The sequence below is a fragment of the Gallus gallus genome, chromosome 1 (genome assembly GCF_016699485.2).
Source record: "Gallus gallus isolate bGalGal1 chromosome 1, bGalGal1.mat.broiler.GRCg7b, whole genome shotgun sequence".
Lineage (NCBI taxonomy): Eukaryota > Metazoa > Chordata > Aves > Galliformes > Phasianidae > Gallus > Gallus gallus.
Window position 1 is genome coordinate 36,199,001 of NC_052532.1, and position 22,074 is coordinate 36,221,074.

General features: G+C 39.2%; 1 long non-coding RNA gene across 1 annotated transcript in view; it reads left to right on the forward strand.

The window, feature by feature from the left end:
* LOC121109496 overlaps positions 1-22,074 on the forward strand; it is a 33,971-nt gene that overhangs the window by 5,219 nt on the left and 6,678 nt on the right. The window contains exon 2 of the long non-coding RNA XR_005849130.1: positions 12,061-12,449. This is a non-coding gene — a long non-coding RNA (uncharacterized LOC121109496). The remainder of the gene's footprint in view (positions 1-12,060; positions 12,450-22,074) is intronic.

The window sequence follows — 22,074 nt, forward strand, 5'->3', positions numbered from 1 at the left end:
AACTCTGTTCTGCATGCCTTGGAGTGGTATCCCACTACTAATCAGGGCATCTATATACAAAAGTCAAAGGAAGACAATGAGTCCGAAGAACAGAAAGCATTGTGAGGCTTGTGGCTAACACAGAAAGCAGAGCTCAGACAGTTTTCCCTAGGAACAAGTTATGCCCCTAGCACTTCTTATTGAATATTGTAAAGCAAACATTTATACTGGCTTTTCTTCTGTGTCTACATGGGCTGTGAATTCTCCATGTGCACTGTAGCCAGCTAATCTGAATGGAACAAAAACATTTGTTTTTCTTCACATTTCTTTATATACCAAGCTCTTCCAAATAAATATTCAACTGAAATCTCTTGTACTATTAGGGAAAACAAATAAATCAAATGAATGAATTCATTTGAATGCCAGAAAGATCTATCATTTCTGTGTTCTAAGAATATCCCACAAACAATTAAATGTTCACGTAACAGAGGCAAGCCTGATAAAATGGTGAGTCTCCTTGGCGCCAGCATTAGGCCTGGCTAAAAGCCAGCAGCAGGCTAGCATTTAAAAACCCTACAGGAAGCATAACTGACCCCAGCATGGGTAAACTGGGGAAGAGCTTCCCTTTGAACACCCTGAGTGATTCACCATGCTCAACGTTCTTTTAGTCTTTGGCTTCACTGTCTGGCTCAGACTTGCAGATTAATTTCCAGTCTTTACTCAAAGCACAGCAAAAATTGGGCAAACATTTGAGGCTTTATTCTGGCTTTGGAGTCAGTCTTCCTTGCACTGATAAATAGTGATAAGGTGATGGAAAGCTCGCAATTTCCCAGCATGTGAGTGGGCATGAAACCACATACCACACAATTGATTTGCTTATATCTATACAGTCTATAGCAGTTATTCCTTTGGATCCCAGAATTGGGTTATTCCTCAGTAAAGCAGAAGACAGGCAGGAATGAGCTTCTGCCTTCGCAGTCTGCTTCAAGTTGTGCTGTGATTTAACCTGTGGTCTTGGGATCAAGAACAAGAAGGAGTTTCCAGGGCAACCTAGCAAATGAAACATCTAGTTTTTGGGATAAACCTCCTCTCCAAACAAAACCATATACTTTAAAGTAATTTTATAAGCTTAAAGTGTCCAGTAATTTAAATTATAGTAAGTAGTGGGACTACAGGAGTTTTCTTTGTTTGAAGATCTGAATATTTTTAATCGTCCTTTGCTGGAAATGGTACTACCATTAATGACTTCCAAAACAAAGCAAGGTTATTACCCTCCTGCAAAGGAGAAAGACAATGAACAAAAGAGGCTGCGGGTCACTGCCATCACTGATCTGCATTATGCGTCAAAATTCATCCTTACTGAACAGGTGTGTCTGTTAAATATCTGCTTCCAAAAATCTTGATTCTAGAGCATAATAAATAAGTAAATCTTATAAATAAAACAATGCTTTTAACATGCAAAATATGCAATTAGTCTTCATTACACACTTGCCAATTTTAATTTAGGAAGAAAAAGCTGTGCTCCAGTTATTGAACTGAAGCCTTAATCTCATTTGAAATGCTTTAGGCTTAGACATGAAACTCTCTCTTATTCCTCTTGACTTCCTTCTCACTTTCCTAATCCCAATGGAGCCCTTTCCCCTCTCCCTCTTTCTCTCCCTTTTCTTTGGGGGTGAGCAAGGAAACCCTCATTCTCATGAGGAGACATGTGTCCATGTGGGCTGCAAATATCAGTGAAGCCCTAGAGGGATGTCAGATGTCACTGTAATTTTGATGGGGAAAAGAGAGCACATTAACTTTTAAGGTAACTGGGGCAGCTGTTCCAAAATACATTTTGGTTATGGACAGTCACTGATTAAGGCAGGAGGAAATGCAAGTTTCCTACCAGACTGCTGTTTGTATGTGCCCAGTCTCCTGGGGTAAGTAAAGACAGTCTGTGTGAGAGGCTCACACAGAAGCCTGCATAGTACGGAGCCCTGTTTTCATGATGAAATATTGCACAGAGAAACCACTCTGGATCTGCCCTGTCTCCTTTCAGATACACCCAGATAGTTAACTTGCCAGTGCTTGAGATATGTTTCTTAACAGGATCTCACAGTACAGATCACCTATGGGATATACTTCTTCATTGGGAGGGATGGAATTCCTCCATTCTGTCCCTTCAAAATCAAATCATACCCAATATATATATATATGTTTTCTGTTCTCACTGAAAATGAAGAACGCATTACCATCAACACCTTTCTATTTGGGGCTTCTTTTCTGGTACAAAAAAGATGCTTTGGACCTTTGGAGTTGAGTCCCAGTGCTGAATCATCACTGTAAAACTGGAAGAAATGTTACAATTTCATCAATTTCTTTTGTCAGATTGTCACTGTGATTTACTGGAAAAACAGTCTGTTGGACTTTTTTTTGCTTATAAATGTGCTCTTGTTGGCTGATTCCTGTGTGATTTGCTATCTTAACACATGGGCAGGAAGCTAAAAACAAGTTGTATAGTTTAGCAACTGTAAATTGCTGCAGCTTGAGCACTAAATTCCTCACAAGCCAAAACAAGAACGTCTAGATGGTTTCTCACAAGGCTGTTGGCTTTAGAAGTGTGCAATACATCCTACGTGCTGCAGCTTGCAGGACTGCCCTCCTAAGGCTCAGAGGCAATATCTACTTGTATATACTAGTAGTAATTTGTAGAGTCACGTACTATTAGTGTAAATGATAAAAGACTGTGGAAGCTGATTAAGTAATTTCTCAGGGTTGGCTTTTTGTTGTTGTTTGTTTGTTTTTTGGTAACATCTGTCTGGAATACATAAATGATATTTGCTTCTGTTTACATTAAAGCAAAAGCAAAAGTATCAACTTAAACTTTTGACTCAGAATACTGGTTAGCGTGACTTAGTGTAATATCTGAAAATATAAAGAGTTTAAAGATGACACATTGTCCTCAGAAGTTCTAGAAGAGACATGAAGCTTCCTGCACTGCAAGGAACGAGCTATTTCTGTAGATAAGGCGTGATATTTCGATATGAAATGATACTGTGAAAGTACACACAAAGCACTTCCATTCATCAGCAATTTGCTGCTGTTAGGCTGCACTTGTTTTTACTTTCAGATTACAAAGTGCAGGTATGCTTCATGCAGCATTTAACAAGTGGTAGTATTTTCATGAGAGTGTGGTATTTTCTATAGAAAAAACAATGTTGTAATGCTGAGTACCTTCAATTAAAAAAAAACACCTGAAACATAATACGGCCTAACAATTGTCCCCACATTTTTCTTCTTTAATTAAGAGGAAAACATTGTTTGCAGTTACAACATTTCTTCAAGGTTATTTAAGCATTTGAGTGTTCTGTTTACTGTACTGATTCTGACTTGCTTTGCCAAGCCTAACAAATTTTATGTCATTGCTTTGATAGTCTACCATTCCTTCTGTTCAACACGTGGTTTCCTGAGCATATGGATGTGATATTTCATATTCCACATAATAGCTCTTGTTAAAACTCCAGTTTTCATGCAAGTCTTAGTTCTTTTGCCTTCTATATATCCTACTATCTCCAATCTGGCCCTCCTATAACAAGTCCAAGGCCATCATAACAATTTTAAATCCTTCTACTGTTTTTTTTTTTTTTTCAGATCTGGTTGGAATGGGAACACTTTTAAGAACTTTGCTATGTGTGTATCAACATATTTTCTTCAGGGGCAGCATAAATAAATAAATAAATATGTTTTAAAAAGACATTATTTTGAACTTTTCTACCTAAACCTAGCAGGTACCACTGATATGAAATGTGATGCCTTCCAGATGTTTTGAAATTTCTTTCAATTGTTACGCCAGTTCTAAAGACATTCTGAATGACAAAATCCAGAAAGTGATATTCTGAATACTTTCCTGTGGCAAAAGTTAAGGGCCTGATTCTCCAACATACTGAGCATGCCATGAAAGGTCATAAATGCCTTTAAATCCCACTGAACTCAGAAGTTAAGAGTGAAATTTAGAAACTGTATGAGATCTTTGAGCTTTCACAGTATAAGCTCTGGAGCATTGGTGACTGAGGATACTGTGCTTTTGGAGACATATGTTACATATAGTCACAATGGTTGTGGAAATCAGCATATTTAGAACAGGAAATCCTTTTAATACACATGCCAGTTAGATCAGAACTCTCTTTGAGGAAAAACACAGCTAGTTTAGGAAACATATTGGGTTCCAATAGTCTTGATTTTTGAGCAAAAGCATCTGCTAACAATACTAACTGTAGTAGAAAGAACATCATAATTAAAAAAGCATTTGACATCCACAAGGTAAGAAACAAAGTAAGGTTCTCAGATTTTTTTTTTTTAATCCCTTGGAAGAATGAATAGTTTTATCCCTTCTGTGGTGTTCTGAGTCAGAATTGAAAGCCCTGATGATTCTTTACCTTGAACTGGACACTCTCGTCTTTTGTCCCAGTAGAAACAGCATTCACCTAATAAATTGCACAGACATCACTGTACATTTTTGTCTGTATGCCTTTCACAAGCAAGGTATAATTTTTATACCTACTGCCTGCTTTGTCTTCTTCTATATATACTTTTTGTATTTCTGGAACATTCATTTCAAGTCTTCTATTCTTCTGAGAGACTGAATTTCTCAGGCGATCCAAAAGAAACATGCTTTACACTCTTTGGTCTCCTATATATCCTATGCCAAATTTAGCTTTAACTGATGATGCATCCTGGAGTACTTAGGGAGCATTTCTGTAGAGAAAATGGCAGATTTTCACCCTTCAGACTCTGGAGAGTTTGATTCATCTCCTTGCATGACATTTCTCAGGTAAGTGTAGGCTGTCAGAGGTATCCCTGATTTTCAACACTGTGAATTTTTGTTTTAAGATGTGCATTCTGAATATTTTAGTTTTCCTTAACTACTGGCTGGCGCTCAGCAATCTGAGCTTATTCATTATTGCTCTGTGTTACTCCACTGGTACGCCCTACGGTCTTCAGCCATATAGCAGGCAGCTCACAGAGCAAAAATTACAGTTGTAGGTACTTTTTAGTGATGTCCTGGTTTCCTTGCATGTATTTTATACAATTTCTCTCTTTTCTCAAGTAATTTTAGAATGGAGAAGATTTCAGTATTGACTGCTTAGTTTATTATGCAAGCCCTTTAGGGTCCCTTCTAATCACTGCCTTACGTATTATGACTAAATATTATATTGTTCAGTTCTCTAAACCTTTGGTTGAAGTAGAAGCCAGTAATGACATTTTACTAGAATATGATATTCACAAGGGTGTAAGGCATAAGGACTTATTCTGGCAATTTCCATCTTGGAGATTTGCAAAGCTCAATATAATTAATGTTTCCAAATCTTCCAATAGAAAGGGATAGATCCTTTCGATTCAACAAAGACTTTCACATTTCTGGAGTGATTTAGACTGTGCTTTCTTGAAACTACTATGATTTGTGAAGCTGTAGTTTTGTTGTAGCCCTTCCTTTTCATCCTTGAATTTCTTTCTGTATGGCATTCAGACATGAAGACCTGTTTATTTCTCTCCTGGCTGTGTACTGGCAAACTGGAAAATGGATAAGCAGTTTAGGTCATTTCCGCCACTCTAATTATTTATAGCTCATGAAATTAAAAAACATTCCTAGAAATAAAACATTATAATATTGTACTTTCAGATATTTTCAATATCTGATTTTAAAGCCTAACATATCAGTATAACATGGTTACTTTTGACGTTAGCATTGGACTGAATGTCCACAAAAATGCAGGAAGTAAAGATACATGGCTAAATTTTACCAGAAGAAAAAATTAATGCCTGAAGCATTCAAGCTGGTGATGTATTATATTACTCTGATAGAATAACCTTGTACTACTGACAGAAAAGGAGGAGCTCCTTCATAACATCAAATTGTGGCAAAATTAACAAAAGCCATAACAAGATGAAAAGTATATCTCCTAAAAAAGCAAAACCTCAAATCACAGATATCCTGACCATCTCTCTGATGGGAACAGAGCTGATCTACCATGTTGGTAACAGATGTGAGAAATATGATCTGCTTCCTACTAGAGAAAGCACTGTACAGGATTTCTTCATCTGTTTTCATTTCTTCTGAGGATATGGGAGGGCTTCTCTGCCAACTCAGTGAGAAATAGAGAATTCTATGTTTTTTCTGAGTTAAATTATTGCTGCCTTCCTTTGGTTTGCAATTTTTATATGTAAAGTGCTGCATCTATTCAAGTACTTGATAGCATGTCAAAAATAGTATAAACTTGGAAACAAATACAATTTTATCTGAAATTAAAAGCAATCAATTTTTGCATTTGCTAAGAGTTAGTTACAGCATCCTTTGGAGCTACACAATCCCTTTTAGCCTTAACATTCCTTTTTCAGAGACACTGTGTCTCATCTCAGAAGAAGTGAGCCACAGGTTCTTCAATAAATAGTGGCTATGTTTACAAATCAGTATGACCTCCAGAAAATTTAAGGACCATATGGTAGGATAGATTAATGTACTTTCCAGAATTCAAGAAGCAAAAAAGGAAATAAAGGTCAGAGTTGTAATTAATAAGTGCCCAGCATCCAATACTGAGAACTCTGGTATTCCTTCCTGTAAGACAGCAGTTTAGGGCCAAAATGCAGCAGCATTCTTCCCCATCATTCAGATCTCTGGCTGCTCTCTGCCTATAACAGTCACTAGAAATGGTCAGTCTGTAGAACTGCAGCAAGAAACAGGTGAAGATCTCTTCCCTCCTTCCATCTTTTTTCTAAGAGATCTGTCATATAATATTTTAGATATAAGTTGAGAACAAACACTCAACTTTGCCTCTTTTTGGACTCACTATTAGGTGGGTTACAGTCAAAAAATTCTACAAAAGCTTGAAGTTTTCTTCTGTGACAAGAAAGAATTTCTCTTCATCCCTGACACTTCATGCTAGATCTACTGTTATCTCCATGAAAAGATTACTTCTTGTTTTCTTGAACAGTATGTTTCTTCCCTAAATCTTAAGAGGCTTAAGAGACAGCATCAGCCTTGCTCAAATTCTCCAGTTTGTCCATGTTGCTCACTAATTGTGGTATGGTAAATTAACGTCTTCCTAAACACCAGGCCTTCTCCAAACATAGCAAACATGATGTGGTTTCCAGCCCTATGCAGGAATCACTGGGTTACCTTCTATGACCACTACTTGCATAAGATCTAGTCCAGCAACTCAAATACAGATTCAGCAAGCAGTCTTAGGACTCAAATCTGTTGATTCAAATAAAGCATAACGCCTTCCACACTGCTGTAGCACAATCACCTGCAGTTCTCAATATCTATAGAAGACCCATACTAACTTGCAGGCAGAGATTTAACTGGCGCTAGACATCTTTAGGCAACCGATCCTTTGAATATCTGCTATCTCCCCTTCTGTGATGCTTTCAGTGAAAAACTTGGAAAGTACTGAGGATGGTAAATATCCAGATTTTATTTTTGAAATGAAATATAACATTATTTTAAATATCAGAAAAGAAGATGTACATAACTCTATCCAAAGACTTTGAAGTGGATTTTAAGTTCTTGCAAGCCTATAAATGAATGAATCTCTCTTATTATATATGAAGAGATTGTGTAGGTTGGATAGACATGTATATAGGCTTTGGGATATACCATATCCTTATGGAAAGGGTTCCATAAATGTTCAGAGATGGGCAACAAAGCTGGTGAGGGGTCTGGAGCACAGGCCTTATGAGGAGTGGCTGAAGGAGCTGGGATTGTTCAGTCTGGAGAAGAGGAGGCTCAGGGAAGACCTTATTGCTCTCTATACCTGAAGGGAGGTTGTAGTGAGTTTAGAGTTGGCATCTTCTCTCATGTGACTAATGATAGGACTAGAGGGAATGGCTTCAAGCTACACCAGGGAAGGTTCAGGCTGAATGTTAGGAAATACTACTTCTCTGAAAGGGTGGTCAGGCACTGGAATGGGCTGCCCAGAGAGATGGTGGAGTCACCGATCCTGGAGGTGTTCAAGGAACATCTGGACATTGTGTTGAGGGACGTGGTTTAGTGAGAACCACTGGTGAAGGGCGAATGGTTGGACTGGGTAATCCTGTGGGTTTTTCCAACCGTAGTGATTCTATGATTCTATGAAAGACAGTGTTGACCTGATTCCACAGAAGGATACCATTGCCCGATGGGGTTTTGGCAGCTGAGGAATATGGCTGAATGTTGAGCCTGTATCAGTGATTCATTCCCCAAGAAGACTTGGCATCTCTGAAAAGCAAGCCATCTCTGCTCATATTTCCAACTCAGGTATAGCATTGGCTTTACTGAACCCAGCTGGGTTGCCCCTTTCATGCCTCTGCTCTCTTTAGGAAGAAAACTTCAGTAACTTGGGCACAGCAATGACCTGACCACTTCAGCTGTCAAAAATTTCATCTTCACATGGTTCGACACCTGAAGTAATAACAGATATGTGGGGAGAACAGCGAAGAGATGCTTAAGCTGATTCTGTATGAACTAGTTCAGTTCTGGAAGCTCTCGTACTGCCTAGATTTCTGTGTGCCAGTGTTGTGGTACCCAAATCATTCTGGGTAAAAGAGCTGATGTTGGTGACACCATACTGACTTAAACTAGCTGGGGATCTAGTTCTTCATGTGTGACTGCAGAAAGAAAACATGGAACTTTCAGAGGAGATTAAATGAATACAGAGTCTGACCACAGTTCGGAAACTTTGCCAGCCCCTTTTATTCGATAGAGTACATTTTATCATAACCAGAACATTCTCATTCTTTCCCCTAAAGAACATCTCATGGCAAACAGAGCTTTACATATTTGAAAAGGGAGATGAGCCAGAACCTCTATAATATCTATAAAGGAGTACACTGCTGTCTTCTAACTTACATGGAATGTGTTCAGATAGTATAGTGACTGGCAGCACAAGTCCCTAAAATGAGATTTAAGCTGTCTATGCAGGAAAGGAGTTGGAGTGAAACATAATGGAGCAGCTAACCCCAAATAAAAATAAATAAATAAACACTTTTCCAGAAATAATTACATGTACTGGAACTGTTAAATGGATCAAATCTTTGAAAAACAGATATGTCTGCTATATCCTTAATATGTAATACTCCAAAAATAGTAACAACATTGCTTGCAGTAATCCAAAGCAGTCTTCTCTGTCGTTGATACTATGCTCCTCTGCAGCTCAGGGTTTAGCGCCATTCTACTGCTTAAATATTTGTTGATGTCACTATCCTGTTCTTAATGCTTTCATTATCCATGGGTATACCCCATAGACTTGCTCCTATTCAGCAGGATCACATCCAGTCTTTTATTGACAATAAAAATTTTTAGAGAGAAAGATTTAATTTGCCTGAAATGTTCTTGTTTTCTATGCAAACTTAACATAATTTTGTTTAGTATGAAAAACATACAAACAAAGCAACAAATAACATAAGTATATGGTGTAAGGTCTAAAAATATAATGAAAAATGTAAAAAGGCTGATTCTAAATCCATCTTTTTTTTTTTTTTTGTAATAAAAAGGACAGATAAAACTGTTCTTAATAAGAATCTTTTTTCATCTTTCAAGCAGCTATATCTGCCATACAATCTTCACTTCCCAAGTTATATCTGAAAGCAAGAAAAGGAGGCGGAAAATTCTTTAGGAGAAAGGTTGAATTCCAACCTACCAAGATAGCAATAAATCACTCATTTTTAGCTATTTACATGTTAGATATCTAGTTTAAGCTACCTATCCTAAATTCTGCCACAGTCATCAAAACAAGTGAATATCCACTTTGAAGAATTCATACTATCCAAACTAAATGCCTTTCTTGGATTGTCCTAAATTCATCCAATTCGAGAAACCTTTCTATATTTTGGTACCAATACAACCATGAGTTAATATTTATTGCTACTGAAAACTCTGTGTTACCATAAATCCTCAGGAACACTTCTCTGTCATCAAAATAGAACAAACTGTGTACAGAAGCAGCCTAAGACCAGAGCTGGCATTCATCTAACCTAATCACCAATGTCTATGCCAGAGTTAATTATTTGGACTTGCTTTGTCATCAGTATTGAAAAATACAACACAAAACACCACAGAACTGTAGTCTGGAAGGAATCTGTGGGGGCCCATCTAGTCAGGGCTGTGAGCAGCACTAGCTCAGGCCAGTGTTGGCTTTATCTTGAAAATAATCAAAGATGGAAATTTTCTGGTCTTGCTGGGCAGCTTGCACTGGGCTTTCCAGAACAATTCATCTGGACAGAAGTATGGAATTGGATAGCCCCTCTAATCTGTTTTACTTGGCAGCTACAGACGATGCCAACTTTGGCGGTGACCTTGTCAGATGTGGATGGTTGGCACTGAAGGTCTTGCAGGACAAAGCCTGCCCCAGTTAGCCAAGCAGCATGCTGTCTGTGGGTGAGACTTAGCTCTCCTAATTTTAGATATTGAAAAGTTTGAGTGTTGAGTCTAAGATCTTCCCACAGGCTCCTTTCTCAGCCAGTGGAGAGGGATTTTTAAGGAGTAATTCATCCCATCCATATACAGATGTCTGAGAGGTAGAATCCGTTGCCCTCATAATTTCATTATGTGTAGACTACATAGCAAAAAGTATCCAGTAGGCAATGAAACATAAGCACTGCATGCTGAGACTTGTAGTTATGTCTAGAATAAAATACAATTCAGCTTTTTAACCTTTAATAACCCAATAAGATGAAGGCATTTCTTTTCAAGAAGCTTTGGTCACTCAGCTGGGAATGAACTAGTTATTTTAAGTATACATAATACATCTAGGGAAGGTCTTTCAAAAGCTAAAAGGCAATTTATGGCACTCTTTTTTTGTATGAACAAGATATCCTTTTATTTACGTTCCCTGCCCTGTGACTCAAAGTTCCCACTGCTATTGTAGCCTCTGTGTCATTTAGTATAGACAATGTAAATATTATCTTTTAGTTTGAATGGAAGAGAACCAGTTCATGGAATCGAGGGGAAAGGCGAGAAAAAGAGAGAGAATGTGTGTGAGAGAATGAGAGTGACCTCTAATGCCTTACAAATAGGTGCTGGTAAATCAAGAGACAGTAGCCCCTCTTTTGCAGACTAGATGCACTGCAGTGTCTAACTGATAGTTTTGTTTCAACCAGGAAGCCCACAGATGTTGTACTTTTCATGGCTTCAGTCATGTTTGCACTTCTTTTCCCTTTATGCTGGATATTTGCTCATATAATATGAAAATTTCTAGGTGAAACATCTTTAAAAGCCATGAAGTTCTTCTTAAAATCTGCTAAATGTGCACTAATGTTTCCATCTAATATAGCTGAAAATTAGCGTCATCTGTAGATGAATATCTTAGATTAAGTATTCATGTTTTACGTACGATCTCCACAGATCTCTATAGATCTCTATATATTTTAGATCTATATATATTACAGAGATCTATAAAGATATACCAATGAACCTAACCAAGAGCAGACTTAGATTTTTTTCTGGTAGTTTGTATCTTGGCTGTTCTAGCAGACGTATTAATGCTTGCTGATGGAAACAGGGCATGAAGTGGAATCTCTATCATGAACGATAATGATCTGTTACTCTATAAAAGTAGAAATAGAGTAAAACATTATTTCATGCAGGTTTTTTGTTGTTGTTGTTTAATTGATAGGGTTTGGGATGCTTATTTGTGGTGAGCAGTTTCATATATGCTGTGTGACAGGCTCAGTCAGTGACCACAGAAAGATCTGCAGTATAAGCAAAACTTTCTTGGAGACAGATGTCAACTGCCTCGAGTCTCTCCCCAAGCAGCTGAGCACACAATGGTTTCATCCAGGTTACTGGGTTTGTCGGGTTGATTTTGAGCTCTTGCTTCAGGTAGGTCTTCAGTGAACTCCTCACCTTTGTTTTAGGCCTCTTCAGCTGATTTGGCTTTTATAGCAGTACAAAAGATTGGGTGGTGCTAGCCATCCACTTAGGTACAAAAAAAAACCCCAAGTTATACCCCTTTATTTTCATTACTAACTAAACAGGTATTTTTGGTTTTCCTAGTCTGGTTACGTATATATTTTTCTCTATTTCCCTTGGTCAGAATAAGCGTCATAACTGCAGTCTGTTTCTTCTAGATCTGAGCAAGACATTGGAACAAGTAAAGCATGACTATCTCTGCAGCTTCTGTTTATCTCCTCCTCGTTGGACCTTCCTGTGGACTTACCAGAAATCTATCAAACAGTATCACAATATCTACCTTTGCATCCGGTAAAAGTGGGGGTCGCATTAGGACTGGCTGAAATTCCAGCTTATGAAATATACTGAGGTTTCAGAGCCTGTTCCAACATGAACAAAACCAATATCATCTGTATTACATGCATGAAGAAACCAAACCTATTCCAGGAGACCAATAGGAATTTTTTCTGTAACCTACAAATTAGTAGCTCACCTTGGGAAAAAAGAGAGCCATACTCAGCTCCCCTCAGAGAATCAGGCATTTGAATTTGAGCTTAGCTCCTTCCAGGTAAGTGCCTTTCTCTTTCTGATACACTCTTAAACCTGAGAATCTCATTAATCGCATTTTCAGGGAAACTGCTGTGTTTTGCAAAATACTTTGGTTTTAGCGAAATAGCTGTCATGGAAGAAAAGAGCTAATCCAAACTTTGAAGTGACTGTAGCTACAGAGAGCAAAATAAGCTGGTCCTCAGATGTTTGGCCTCCTGCTCTGCATGCTGCTGTCAAAAAGCAGCCGTACAAGGTTACTGTTTCCACTCACACATGCATCAACATTTCAGGTTGCACACAACAGAACACTTGGGGGTTTTACAAGCCTAAATAATCTGAGATGCCGGTTCAACCCGGTGCCTTTCTTTACTTCAGGTTTATGATTACCACGTCCAGCCAGTAGTAACAAATGAAAGCTCTTTCAGCCAGGCAAGCACTCACACCTGATGGCTCAGCACTAAAACACGGGCCATGCTTCCAGAGTTTAATTCAATCTAGAACTCAGCCTCACAGGACTTCCCAGCACGGCAAATCATTGGCACTTTTGACAAAGGCAGACTTGGCATTTTAATATTGTGTATCTCCCTTCTTTCCTTTTAAAAACTTCCAGAGAAAATGGAACGACAATTAAATGTTTTGCAAGGTGAAATAAATTATAAGGACATGAGAACTAAATTACTCCACTAAAAATCTTTATAAGTCATATCAATTTAACCAATCCCTTTGATAAGATATGGAACCGTTTATACCCAATTTTGTAAGGAAGAAATGCTTCTGTGCTTGGTCAGTGTTCCTTGTTTCCTTTTCCACAGTGTTTAGATCACTTTTTTTTTCCTAACCTGATATTAAAATAAAGGTCTCAAAAGATATCATGAGAGCACACAGCCAGGTAAAGGAAAAAACATTCTCACGACTGTTGAAAGTCAGTGTGGATTCCCCAGTGTATAATAAAGTAGAAGTTTTTGTGTTCATATAACTCATTAAAAAATTATTAAATCATAAGAATAGAGTTATTGGAAACTAGACTTTCACAGTTATGGTTCTTACAGAGCAATATAGCTTTTTTTGGAGCTACAAATTCAATAAAGAAGGCAGACAAATAAGGTTCTGCTCTGAAAATTTATGGACAGACTGTACAGGTGTCTTTGGTTAAATATATGTTCTTTAGCAATAACATTCAATACTATCAAAGCATTCATTAGAGCTGCAAATTCTGCCAAGAGCTTTGTATTTGAGCTAATTGACCAATTTACAAGACTTCATTCTAAAAGCAATAAAAACAACAAATTGCAATATCTCACTGATAGAGGCCCAAGACACAACAAATGTGTCTGCAAAATGCTTGGTTGAAATGCAGAAAATTATGCCAGCTTGTTGGTTCTCTAGCTGATGGGAAGCTAAGCTAGTTCACTTACTGGTTATTCTGTGTTGTTTTGTTCTGTTCTCCACAGAATATTCAAACAGATGTGTCATTTAACCTCCCTCACAAGACTGCACTTCCCAGGATGGAGGATGGTCCTGCTGTATCTTGAACATCCCCCTGGCTGCAGTGCATAGCAAGAACATAGCTCAGCTGGTAAAGCCAGCTGTGAGGAGGAGAAATAGGGGATATTCCTTCCTAATCCACTGTCTTAACTTATTTTAACTAAAGTGTTCTGGTTTTGTTCAACAGTCCACAAGTTGCTCAATTTGGACATATTTTATCAGGGAAAAACAAAAAAGTTTGCTTTTTTGCTTATATTGTTATAGGAAGAATATCATTTTAAATAAAAGTCCAGGGTTTCGTGTAAGCAGTAAACCTACAAGTTTTCAGGATGAGGATCCTTAGCTTATTCACTGAAATGAAGACAAAAATCTATTTCAGGAGTTTCAAGAATAATTTTTTGAAACACACGTGTATATAGTATATAACTATATACTATAACACACAAATCCAGTACAAGAAGTAGAAAAGTCTACTTTTGAAAACACTGTTTCATTTATCTGTGGTTTCAAGCAACATATTTGTCAGCAGAAATATGTCATGAATAGATGCAGTTAACTCCAAACTATATTTCATCTGTTGAATACCATTTGCTTTTGCAAGTAAGGGTAGGAAATATTTTTCCATCTCTTAGAAAGGTCACAATGCTTTGGACTTTGCATAGTAGCAGAGACTGAAAGGAATACTTTCACTTTTAAAGTTTTTTTATTCAGCCTTTTCTTTTCCTCACATTAACTTTACAACGCTGTTTTAACAGCTTTTCAAGAGTATATCCACAAGCACTATTGCAGAATTTTCATGAAATGATTTTAATAACTCGGTTTCTTCTTGGTCACCTTAGTAAACACAGATAAAGAAGTAGCTCCTCTGCAGTACCGAATATTTTATGTTTCTAATTTCAAAAAACAAAAAACAGTTCAGATTTCTTTGTATCCATACTTTATGTATAAACCGTATCTTGATGTCACAGAATCACAGAGTTGTAGGAGTTGGGTGGGCTTCTGGGGATCACCTAGTGCAATCCCCCACTAAAGCAATTTCCCTACAGTAGGCTGCACAGGAAAGTCCAGGTGGGTTTTGAATATCTCCAGAGAAGGAAACCCCACAACCTCTCTGGGCAGCCTGTTTCTTTGCAGTCACCCTCACAGTAAAGATCTTCCTCACATTTGTATGGAACCTTCTGTGTTCCAGTTTGTGTCCACTACCCCTTATTATGTCTTTGGGCATCACCAAACAGAGTCTGGCCCCATCCTCTTGATGTCCACGCTTAAGATATGCTCTAGGCCCCTTATCATCTTTGTGACTGTCTGATGGACTCTCTTTAGAAGTTCTCTGTCTTTCTTCAACTGAGGAGCCCGGGACCGAATGCATTGCTCCAGATGTGGCCTCACCAGGGCAGAGTAGAGGAGGAGGACCACCTCCCTTGACCTGCTGGCCACACTCTTTTTAATGCACCTCAGGATACCACTGGCCTTCGTGGCCACAAGGGCACACTGTTGGCTCATGGCCAACCTGTTGTTAAACCAGGACACCCAGGTCCTTCTAAAGTAGGGTATAAATCTTTGAAGGCTTTTGTTGTTTTTGATATCTCCTTCTGCTTCCTACATTATACAGTAAATTAGTAGAAATGAATTTGAGTCAGCCAGTACAGTAGTAAAGTAGTGGTTATTGGGTTGCCAATGTGCAAAAGCTTTGGTTCCTAGGCCTCCAGCCAGCACAGACTAAACACATTAAAGAGGTAACTTGCTCGTGATTGATGAAAGATGGGAAGAAATCACACTAATGTACTATCTTGTGGGTTTGGTTATTTTTTTCTTTGTTTGAATTTCATATGCAATTAGTGCATCTCAAAATACAGAGATAGTACATTACTTCCATCCTAAACAACGTTCTAAAATTGGACTGCACGCAAATCTTCTGCATTTACGATTAGCTCCCTTGCCTAGCACATGGTATCACTGCATCAGTTCTATTTTGTACTGCTGTACATGGTGGTTTCCAAACTCCAATTGCCACTTTTCATGTAGAAGGAACTTGTGTTTTCCTTTGTTTGCAAGCCTAGCATACACCTATGTGTCCACAGTAATAGCAGCTGTGATGGCCTCCAGCCATCAGTCTCCTTGATCACAAGAGAAGGTTTATGAACTCTCTTGAATTCATACCCATTCAAACTTAAACACGAATTTAGTCTCAGCAAAGTCAGTGGTACTTCAGTGCATAAAGAAAGTCAAGCACAGGTTTGGAAAGTAAAAATGGTTTCAAGAAAAAGCTGCACGGTTTCCTACCACCTTCTGCTTTGGTTCCCCAGCCTCCAACCAGGTGGGTCCAACAATAGCCCAGGATCTTCTGGCCAACTTTCAATTCTTTTGCTTGAAGAAAGTTCACATTTATTTCATTTTCATTTCCAAATCAGAATAAAGTCTATTTTGAAATGGCAAATTTTTACATAAAATGGAATTTCCTTCTGTCCAGCTCTAGTAACGACATAGAGTTGCAGTTTAAATAAAAGAAAACTAACTGCCATGTGTTAGCAACACGAAAGGGTCAAACTAGAATTGATGTTGCTTTGTGATGCTCAAATGGGTAGTAAAATGCAATTATTTCCTTCTCAAAATGCCATGACTTTTTCCACTCATTTATATAGTATCCTATTACATTCTCTTTAAATGTGCAGAGGAGAGGCATTCCAGTGAAATATCCCTGCCATGAGATCCCATGAAAACTCACACTTATCTGCAATATAAATATTTCTCTCTCTTCTAGCTCAAAATTTGGTTTATCAGCTCTTTTTTCTTAAAAGCTCACAGATTTTCTTTCCTACTTAAACTGAACTTAGGAAATATATTTAAGCAGAGCTATGAAGTACTCAAGATTCAAGGTCACATACCCCAGAAAGTGGGGAAACTAGTGCCACATATGAAGAATGCCAATGTGATTAGCACTAAAGTGTGCCAAGCACACAAATATAATATGCACAATGTGACATCTCTAACAGCATAATTAACTGATGCTATAAAACAGTCATACTCCCCTCACACCCGTGCTGACCAAGGCGTATATAGCGCTGGATGCCCATGGCATTGCTTTGATAAGCAGACATGCACACACTAAATGGAAAGCGAGCAAATGTTTTGGGAGACAAAATCTCTCCACACAGTGCACTGCTCAGTGCCCACAGTATTTCCAGGCTCTTCAGGTGAAGGTGGCACTAAGGTGAGAGACATCCTGAGAAGAGAAGAAGGTGTGATTAATTCTGGAATTGTGATGCCAGCTTCTTGTGGTACTGTGACCTTTCCAATTGATTAAGGAAAAACATTTATGAATGCAGGCAGTAGGATAACAGAACTTCATTTCCTTTCTCAGCTAACTGATCATGTAAATGGATTTCAAGACAGATTAGAGGAAATGAATATGCATACCCTGCTATCAGGCTGTTCTTTATCTGAAAAAAATGCATTAGCGGGTTACAAATATCAGCTCCTGTTCCTCTTGTTTCATAGAGCTCACAATAAGGCAGAGTTAACTTTGAATTGCTGCTTAACTCAACCCAACATCTAGGTTGTGTACAAACAGCCTTTAATTGAGAAAAAAGACTGTGAAGACTGCAGCAGTGTTTTGGTGTTAAATCCTAGTTTTGGAGGGAGAGAGGAGGAAGAAGGGTGACGATAGGGCCCCAGCTGTCTGCTAGTCAGACCTTGCCCAAAACCTTGTCTCCCATCCTCCTGCACCTTGGGTCTCACTGCTGGGAGCCACTTCCACCCCCAGAGTTGGACTGCAGTAACAGTCCACAGTCACTGTGCTGACCCACAGAAGCCAACAGTGGGTCAGCACAAACCGTCTCGATAAGAAGCTGCTGAGAGATTTGCTATCATCTTCAGAAGAAACAAAACAAACTGAAAACAGCTTGGCTTTTGGGGTTCCAGTTAGTCCTATTTTGCATACTTTTTGTACGTATGAGGCAAGCCGTTCAGTTCCATCATGTTTCTGATAATATTTCTTATCCTTTACTTTGCAGTTTTACCCTTTCATTCCCCATCCCAACCTGCTTAAGTAGTTACTCCTTTCTGATAACATTACTACACTATTCACATTTAAATGCTTTTGCTCCCTCCTCCTTCCATAAATGATTTTCTCAAGCCATGTGTATTAAATTGTATTAACTTGCCTAATTTGTTCACATGCTGCTATTCTTTTAATAAATTCTTTGCATTCAGTTTTGTTCCCATAGTATTGAAATACATATAGATACAAATAAACATCTGTACATTTATTATTTTTTTAAAAGCTTACATTTGTAATCCTCATGCTGAAGAACTGAAAAGGCTTTGTGTTGAAGTTTGGTGAGACACTGATCTCAGCTATGCCATTCCGTATCCTGAAGAAATCACTGCTTTAACAACAGCACGTCTCATGCCTGATTTGTCCTGCAAGAGTCTTACCTGTGCTACCACTCTCTGCTTACCTCCGTGGGCTATATACCTTTAATGAAGCATTGGTGCTGGCAGAGGCTTCTTTCCTCACTCACATCTATGTGAAGCAGGTTGGAAAGCCAGAAGCACTCAATCCATTGTAACCATGGAAGAGAGCGCAAAAGATGGAGTATCTAATTTGCTGGCCATATCTACTTCAGCAGGAACCTCCTTGTCAGCTGGGGGCTTGCTTTACAAGGGGTCTATGCAGCCAGCACATCATGGAGGCTAGTGGGCCATTTCCAGATAAAATGTTTTTTTTTTTTTCTCAGAAAATGCTGACTTGCTGAAAATAAAACTTTAATCGTGTGTGCCAGCTTCAATGAAATACTGATTGGTGAAGGGTTCTCTGCAGGAATATGGGATTTCTTCTCAAAACTGCAGACAGAGGACCAGCTCTGAACAGACAAAAACATGGGTCTCAGAATGACGCCTAAGATGAGAGAGGTCTGGGGCTCTGTTCCTTGCTTCATGCAGATTCTGCTCTCTAAGCACAGAAACTCACAAGTGCAATAGATGGAAAATGATGAAACGATATCTGGAATCCAAATCTTTCATTTTCAATGGCTTATCAGCTTCAGAACTTTGCGCTCAATAGGGCCCAATAACCATTCTCACTGGATAATGTATGTGGAATGTAATTTTTCAGTGCTACACAAACACGTTAGTGCTACTTTGGTAGTTTATCCATTAGAATCATATATGCATGCCTGATTGGCTCTGTAATACACTGTAAAATTCAAGAATATTTCTAAATGACTGATATAAATCCAACAGCATTAGGCCTCTCCAGCACTGTTCTGCTTATTTACTGTGGAGTCTTTATAGAGATGCAAAGCACACCTTGGTAGAAAATAAAATCCAAAACCTCTCTCTCCCTCTAATGTACTTTAGACATGTGCTACTGACATGTCAAATGTAGCAATTTCTGCTAAGTGGCTTATCCACTGCTCCTGTGGCCTCACAGCAGTTTACCAAATCATCCCTACAGGACATTTGTGTATGATTATGGCTCATCATAACAGGCTCTGGGAAGACAAAACTCTCCTGGTGAGCCATCCCATCTACAGCCCTGTACTCCTGCGGTAGGAATTGTGTGGCAACAGGACTAGAAGGAAGTGACTGGGAATTCTTGACCTCAAAACGGTATCCTGCAAAGATATTTTGCTGCAACAGAGATTTTTATTGCTTTTGTTGCTATATTCACTGAATTCACATAATTGAGTCATAGATTAATTTTCTTATGTGGCTAACAACCTCATGCACTGGAGACATGTACAGTATCATTTCTGTTAACTCGTGTTAGGTAGTAGATGTATAGTCACGATATAGGTTGAACTGCCTCTCTTAGTTCAGGAGAAAACAGACGCATGGCAGAATCCAAAGCTTGGTTAGAATGAAGCAGTCTAGATAGCTAAGTCTTGACATCAGCAAGGATTTTGACGCTGTCTTCTGTAACATCCTAGTAGGTAAGCTTAGTAAAGCAGGGGATAGATGAGTGGGCAGTGAGGTGGACTGAGAACTGGATGACTGGCTGAGCTCAGAGTGTTCTGATCAGCAGGACAGTCTCATTGGAGGCCTGTAGCTAGCAGTGTTCCTCAGGAGTCAGTGCTCAATCTGGTCTTGTTCAATATTTCCCCAGTGACCTGGATGAAGTGATAGGGTGCATCCTCAGCAAGTCTGCTGATGATAGCTGGATGGAGTGGCTGATACAATGAAAGGCTGTGCTACCATTCAGCGAGACCTGGACAGGCAGGAGAGCTGGATGGAGAGGAACCTAATGAGATTCAACAAGGGCAAGTGAAGTGTCCAGCACCCAGGGAGGAAGAACCACACATATCAGTACAGGTTAGGGGCTGACTCTGCAGAAAACGATTTGGATGTTCTGGTTTAAGAACAGGTTGGCTGTGAGCCAGCAGTGTGCCCTTGTGGCCAAGAAGGCCAGTGGTATCCTGAGGTGTATCAAAACGAGCCTGGCCAGCAGGTCGAGGGAGGCGATACTCCACCTCTTATCTGCCCTGGCGAGGCTACATCTGGAGCACCATGTCCATTTCTGGGCTCCTCAGTTGAAGAAAGACAGGGAACTTCTAGGGAGAGTTCAGTGGAGAGTGACAAAGATGACTGGGACCTGGTGCATCTCCCCTGTGAGGAAAGGCTGAGAGATCTGGAACTGTTCAGCTTGGAGAAAAGAAGGTTGAGGGGAGTCCTTATCAATGCTTATAAATATCTAAAGTATGGGAGTAAAGTGGATGTGGCCATGCTTTTTTTAGTGGCACAAACTGGAACACAGGAAGATCCATACGAACACGAGAAAGCACTTCTTCACTGTGAGGCTGACAGAGTACTGGCATAGGCTGTCCAGAGAGGTTGTGGGGTTTCCTCCTCTGGAAATATTCAAAATCCACCTGGATACTTTCCTATGCTACCTACTGTAGGGAACCAGCTTTAGCAGGGGGTTGCATAATGTGATCTCCAGAGGTCTCTTCCAATCCCTACAATTCTGTGACTTTCTTAGGAAAAGAAAAAAAAAAAAAAAGGTAAAATGTATTGCAGTCATAGCGCTGATGGAGCTTAGTAATCCTCACTGTATAGCACTGGTGACCTTCTGTTTATACGGCACCTTTTATCCAGATGGATTCCAAAGAAATACACAGAACTGTGTTTGTGTATACAAGACTTCACCCAGTGCAAGCCTGTAGGTCCCTCAGGAATGGGGCTCTGCAGCTGTTTAAACAGTGCACAGACATACCCAGCAGATCAGAGGGCCTCCAGGCTGAGGCTGAAGCAGCAACTTAGGCCCAAGGCCATTAATCCTCCTGAGTATTTGGCCACAGAGATATAGGAAAGTGCCAGTTTCACAAAGGTTCTTAGCTGCTGGCACATTAAACATCTTTTTTTCACCTTTTTTGTGTCCTAGTTCTGAATTCGGAGAAGTAGCAGTCTCTTTACAGATGACTTAGAGTTAGGCTCCTCAGAGCAGATTTCACAGCTGTCTACTTTTAATCTAGGAAATACACAGAAAAGGCCATCTTTGGCCCTGTTAATCTGTATTTTTTAAATAAATGTTCCAGACATTGGAATTTGGATAGCATGCATGCCTTCCCTATGCTGAGGTCAGTACCCAGCGTCATTCAGTATCTGTGGCATTAACCTATCCCCTGCAGCTGAGGTACCAAAGCAAAATATCCAAGTCACCATCCCTGGAGGTTTCTAAGAACTCTGTAGATGTGGCACTTAGGGACATAGTTCAGAGGGTGTGGTGGTAATGGGTTGATGGTCTAAATGATCTCAGTGGTCTTTTCCAACCTTAATGATTCTATGAAAGCAATTTTTTACCACTCAGCTGTTTGTAATGCAGCAGAGTTGGACATTACCTTGGGGTCTGTTCTGGTTTGGTAGTTCCAAGAGCTTAAGCTCTGCTGGATATATGCAGAACTATAGTCCTACATTTAGACTTCTTAAGCTTGTCTGCATTTCTCTTTGAATTCTTGAGTGAGCTAGAGACCTAACTCTAGAAGAGATTTCACAATGAACTAAACAAATCTCTCCTCCATTTTGCATAAAGAAAAACAAGAAGAAACTAGGAGCCTGAACCAGAAACAGTACTGGGAAGAATGCTGTTATCCTAACCCAAATCCATCAGGGAATTCTCAGAAGACCTTTCCCAGGGAGTTGTCACTTATGTTCCTCCT